Source organism: Taeniopygia guttata, chromosome 4 (genome assembly GCF_048771995.1).
Source record: "Taeniopygia guttata chromosome 4, bTaeGut7.mat, whole genome shotgun sequence".
Taxonomy (NCBI): domain Eukaryota; kingdom Metazoa; phylum Chordata; class Aves; order Passeriformes; family Estrildidae; genus Taeniopygia; species Taeniopygia guttata.
The window spans coordinates 68,528,948-68,535,286 of NC_133028.1; positions in this window are offsets into that span (position 1 = coordinate 68,528,948).

A 6,339-nucleotide genomic window follows, 5' to 3' on the forward strand; every position below is an offset into this window, starting at 1 on the left:
GGGGGAAGCTGATACATCAACATCCATCCATCTTCCTCAAGCTCAGGAAGAGCTGAAACACGATGTAAGTGCAGCTTTTAGTCTAGAAATCCTGATGGATAACAACCAGTGTTTACTCCTAGGATGGAGTGGTATTTGTAGATCTAGTGGGTTTCCCCTCACATAACATTCGTGTGCCCCTGACAAGCACCAGGAAACAACCCCTAGCAATTCCCACACTGCTTGTAATGATGTTGAAAAACCACAGCATGACATTGCCAGTTCTTTTTCCTCTCCAGTGGCTCCGAGTCTCAGTGACAGATGAATACAAAACAGATGGGATGGTGGCAGAACCTCATCAGATGGACCTGATGGGCTTCAAGCTGCCCATGCTATTGCATAGATTAGTGTCACATTATGCTGGGCTTTGTACTTTGATACTGAAAGCCACAGACTGGCTTTGGCCTTTTGTCTTGTCCTGTCCAAATGTCGAGATCCTCATTTTGATTTTGATATTATGCACAAGATAGACTTTAGAAGCTGCATCTATACTTCCGTGCATCGACTTTCTGTGCTAACCTTTGAAATAGCAGAAGAGGTTCTTGTGCTGCGTGAAAAGCCTTCTTGAATTGCTGCATTTTAAAAATCAGACTAAAAAACTCTAAGTATTTGATCTTAGTAGATTTTTGTCCTGCATGCTTCTCAGATTGCTATTATTTAATGTAATTATTTAATAGCCATATTAGTTGGAAATATCTGTATTTGGCCACATCAACTAATCTGACGTGTCCACACAGCCTGAGAGATCCCTGCAAGCTGTTCTGTGAGCATCTACAGCAGAGCCATGTCACTGAAAAATAACATTTCTTCTCAGTGACATAATTGCTCCTTGCCTTTTCCACAGCAGACATGGCATGTTCCCAAGAGACACTGCAGTCACACCATGGAGTCAGCTTGCTGAGACCAAGAATATCAGTCAGATTCTCAGCGATCCACAGCCACAAGTGCAGCCCCCTGCAGAAGGGTGTGTCCTGCCTCTGCATAGAGCCACCATCATGTCCTTCTCAGCAAACACTGTGGCATGCTAGGAGAGGTGAAGGCCAAAAAACTGAGAAGCCCATTTCATTTGTAATCAAGGTTGCTTGGTCAAGCTGGTGTTGTCGGAGGGGTCTGGCGGGTCAGCTCCTCTCGGGAGGTTTCCGGTCAGGCTTTAGGCACAATGCAAATCCCAAGAGAACAGCTCCCCTGTGGCACCCGTGTCACTTCTCATCCCCATCACAGCTAAAGCCAGACAGTGCTGAGACATGAGGGAAAAAAATGGTTTTAAAATTAACCCTTTGAACGTGGGTCAGGACCTCTCTGGAAGAAGCAGCCACAGAAATTTGGAAAGGCCAAAATCAGAATCACTGCGGTAAGACAAGTTGATCAACATCTGCCCACACAGCAGGATGCACTGTCTGCCATCCAGCAGCCTTCCCACTTGGAGAGTGGAGAGAGAATATTTTCTGGGCAAGCTGTCTCTTGCCAGTGCAGGACGGCAGCTCCCCTTGTCCCTGCCTCGCCCACCACCAGCTTCAACAGGAATAGCTCCATTTCCCTATATAAAGTGCCACCTCACATCCAAATGACAACTTATCCTCTCCATATACCATGTGACCACACTTAGCATTAGCCCTCACAGCCATACCTCCACATTGTGAAAGTTCCAGCCACCCCTTTCCACTAAGAACTCCTCAGGAAGCTCCCCAAGGAAGGGCTCTCTCTTCTGTACACACCACTCGGCTACCTGCTGCTTTAATCCATTTCAATTTCCCTTAAAATTGTTGCTTTTGCACAACAAAAAGAATCATACATAATTATATACACATAATTTAGGACAAAATAGATGTGACATTCCCAACCAACAAAGCAAGAGAGTAGGTGTTTAAAAGAGTGGGACACACTGTCATGTCTCCCTAAAGGCAAGATTCCAACCCAGCAACAAGATACATACATGCCCATGGTAAAACACTTGGACAACAAATGGGCTATAAAATACAGCACAGGAGTGGTAATCAGAGCACCTGATAACAGAGGATGTGGTGCCAAATTCAGGCTTAAAAGCTGCGAAGTGGCTCTGCGTGTGTCTCCCTGCTGGAAGCTGCGGATGACCGGCTCTCCACTGCAGCTGTACCTATATTTAGTTGTACCTAGGCAAAGAGGTAGCTATAGAAATACATCTGTAGCTGCAGCCTAAACCCAATTAGGCTACACAACTGCATGTTTTGGCAGGCAAACTATTTTCAATATTTTGCCTTGATTATAATAATTTGTTCTGGTTCTTCCATCAGTGTAAGATCACGGCTAAAGGACACAGATCAGAGCTGGAGGGTTTCAGACATGCTGGTGGGTAAGGAGGTGGTAAGAGGGGAATTGGGGGGAAAGAGGTTCACCTTTAATCCTGGCAGCCAGTGGCAAAGAGAGAAGGGACAGGCATAAAAGGAACAAAGTAAAGGAAAAGGAAGACTGTGTGAACCAATAAAAAAAGTGAAATTAATTCAATCTTATTGTATTTATTCTATATACTGACTGTTTTTTCCACAGTTCTGCTTTTACATCAAAAATTAGTTTGGTGCATACACAGGCCTGAACCAACAGGCCAAGTGTATTTGTATTTTGCCTTTTCCACATGCACAAGGACTTTGTATTTGTGGAAAAGGCTTTCTAGGCTAAACCTTGCAAGAATTTACCTATTGAGGCACCAGATCGGCAAGAGAGCGGCTCCATCCCTGAAACACTCAGGGAACCAACACTACACCAAGCACCAGGTAACAAAAAGCTACTTTTTGTAACAGAATGTTTCAATGTGCAACAAGAAGGAGAAAGAGGAGCACCAGCCACGGTGGGGTAGAACAAACCAAAACAAAGAAAAAAATTGTGTAAGGCATGGAGGTAAAAAAGCATACAACCATATCTGCCCCGTATATCATTGAGGGGGTAGGAGAAATGGACCATCCTTCTCACCCAAAATAAACGTACACAGCTTCACCTACAGGATAGTCCAGCTGTTCCCGGCACTGTTTGTGCCTCCAGCCCAGGACAGCTGGAGCAGCTTTGCCCTCTGCTGGTCCCGGGAGGGCCTCAGCCCAGCCCAGGCAGGAACTTCCCTGTCCCATGGACACCTCCTGGGGCTGTCACCCTCGCCCCCGGCCTTCCCAGGCCGTCAGAGTCAGGATTAGATACAGCACAGGACTTGAGGAGTTGTCAGCTTAGTCAGGGTAGTAACACCACAGAGGGAATGAAAAGTCTGGAAAAAAGAGTAAAAAAAAAAAAAAACAAAAAATTAAATATGATAGAGCTGAAGTCCCTGCTCCAGCCCAGAATGGTAAAAGGGGTAGTCAAGAGCCCTAATTAAATCACACCACACTAGAAGGCGTTTCCCATCAGAATCCTCAGTGCATTCCAGTGCTTTCTTTCACACAAATCACCGGGATTGCACACTGCAAGGAAACATTTGGAAACAGCATTCCTGGCAGCCAGCTGCCCCCAAGGGGTGCACAGGGCCAGGAGAGAGATCCCAGGTAGCCCCTCTGCCCACAGAGACACCACTCACTCCCAAGTGCCAGAGCTGGTTTGTTCCTTCCCTTCACCCCTCTCCCACTTGTTCTGCCTCTTGAGGAGTTTGTTTGGTTCCACTCAAAATGCCACAAGGCGAGAAAAGCACAGCAGTGTTTGTCCAGCACAAACCCAGTCACCTTGGCAACAGCCAGCAAACCTTTCCCAGCTTCTCCTGCTCCGTTTTCTCCCAGTTTTTGCTGGCATTGGTGTGCCTTGGGTGACAGCTACGAGTGCCAAGTATGCCGTCAGCACCATCCCAGCAAAGGCAGGGATGAATACAAGAGCTGGCCTGGCTCTGCTGCAAACCAAGGGACACTTGTGTGCTGCCAAGCCCCCTGGGAACTGGCAGCTTCCTAACACCATGCACAGCAGAGCCATGCCTTGTAGGTAACTGCATTACTTACTGCCCCACTCAGGCAATCTCAAAGTCACCCAAGCATAGCTGATCTAATTATTTTTCCAGCACTGTGCAGCATTATTCCCATGATTTAATCCTGCCCAGGATCATTAGACACCGTGGTACCGTTAAGAGAGCAATTATGACACTGACCCATGTTTTCAGGGACCTGGGCAGGCAAGTGCCTTTGTCATCTATCAGAAGGTAATTTTCTAATGTGATTTAGAGCCTCTCTAGAAGAAGGTAATGTACTTACCTACTGGCTTTCAAGGATGCCTTGAAGTCTGACTTAAACTAGGGTACAGTGAATATCTTAGGGGGAAAAACCCCCCAAAATACAGGTATTAGCTGTGTAAAATAAACCAGGCAGAACAGGGTTGCTCCAGGTGATGGTAGGATGAGTACAGTCAAACAAACATTAACCAAAGGTGCACAACCAAGTGTAAAAAGGCTTTTCCACATTGCAGGGACAGGTAGAAGGGACAGTGCAGTAGCAGCATCATGTGTGAGTAGGATACTGCGCTGAGTGGGGGCCTCTGGCTACTGAGAAACAGCAGGTCCATAATCCTGGAGAATCAGGCATGTGCTCCACTAAAACCAGTCCTGCTGCTGTCATGCACAGTCTGCAACTCGTGGAAGGAGAGGTAAAAATATGAGTGCTAAAAATAATTTCAGATTCGGCCCCTGTGCTGGGTCACAAAGAGCAGAATCAATGCTGGGTTGTGCTCCAGGCAGATGGATGGCAATGTAATGATGTTATTTCAAAACACTCAGTCCGGGGAGCCCGAAAAATCATCAACAACAAAGGAGCACTCCAAGGTTAACAATTCCTACAGTTTTACAGTATCACCCTGAATTTCTAAATAAAATGTAATTTTTTGGGAAAAAGGAAGGAAAACATCAGTGTGGGTTAGCTCCTAGAGGTCAAACAGAAGTTGCTCTAGGGATGCAGTTCTTGGGCTGGTAAAACTCAGCCAGATGGGGAGAGACAGAAGCAGCAATTAATTGTCATTTGTACTTAAAGGAAAAATACACAAACCATTCTGGCACACTTCAGAATCCAAGCTTCTTTTGTAAAAACATCTAGGCCATCCTCTCCATTCCTCACTTTGGAATTAAGTGGCAAAAATTCTGTTATTAACTCCTTGAGGAAGTATTAAACACCAACTGGCATTCTCTGCTGGAGCAGATTGCTGCACTAGTTTGGAAAAGGAGAAAAAGAAAATTGATGTTTAAATGTAAGGAATTAAGCTGCATAAATATGGAAAGAAACAGAAGGATGACTTCTATGTGCTTAAGTTAGGAATTATTAACAACAAAACTCCCAACTTCACGCTTTTGCAGTTCTGTTCCACTCTCCACCAAACATAAAAAGTCTGAATCATTTATGACCTAAATTATTTATAACAGATATATTTTTGACTTAAATTAATTTCAGCAGCAAAATCCCAAGCATTTTACCCAGGGCAGGCTGTGGGTTTATTTTTTCCCTTCACATCACAAAGGGAAAGAGAAAAAACCCCTCCTGTCTTTCAGGCTGGATGCCTAGAAGATTTTAATATATCAATTCTTTTCACAGCTGGGTATGAAAACTCCTCTCTGCTATGTCATCCAATCTCTCACCCACCTAGGAAAAGAGAGGAGTTAAAGATTTGATAATAATAAATTTAAAATGCTGCAATTGGACTAAACAGGAATACTGCAGGAGTGCCTGGCATACAGGTTAGTTCCTCCCTTTCCCCTGCAGCCCTCTGGGAGGAATCCTCCATACACCATTTCCAAGAACCATCAGCAAGCTCTTCCCCTCCAGGCCAGAAAGCTGGTCCCTTATCTTGCACTTTCCCACTCTGTACTCTTGCTGCCTTCAGTCTGATCATTGCTGTTCCCTCTCCCTTCAATCCTGCCCCACCAGCAGACTCAGTCAAACAGAAGTGAAACCTTGTGGAGAATTCCAGTTTCATGTTTAATTTTTCTTTTTTTCAGATCACTCAGCCTCCATGAAACACCTTAAAGCCATTAAAAACACCATCCTAACTTGTGAATTATACAACTTGAACACTTATCTGCAAGTGAGTAAGGAGATGTACCAAACATACTCTTATTTCCTCTTCTGAAGATTCTTCTAAAAAATAAAAAAGTCTAAATTCAGTTTAGTGTGCATTTATACAAGGAAATTTGCTTCCAAACTCCTCAATGGCAAATTTCCTGCCAGCCCTACCCACCTGAAAGTAACAGAAGATTATTTTCCTCTATTTTGAAACAGCTTGATGGACTAAAAAGAGGCCTAGAGAGGTTTATGTAGCATTTACCACTTTTATTATTTATAGTCTCATAAAAAGCAAATGGAAGAATTAGAGATACACAAC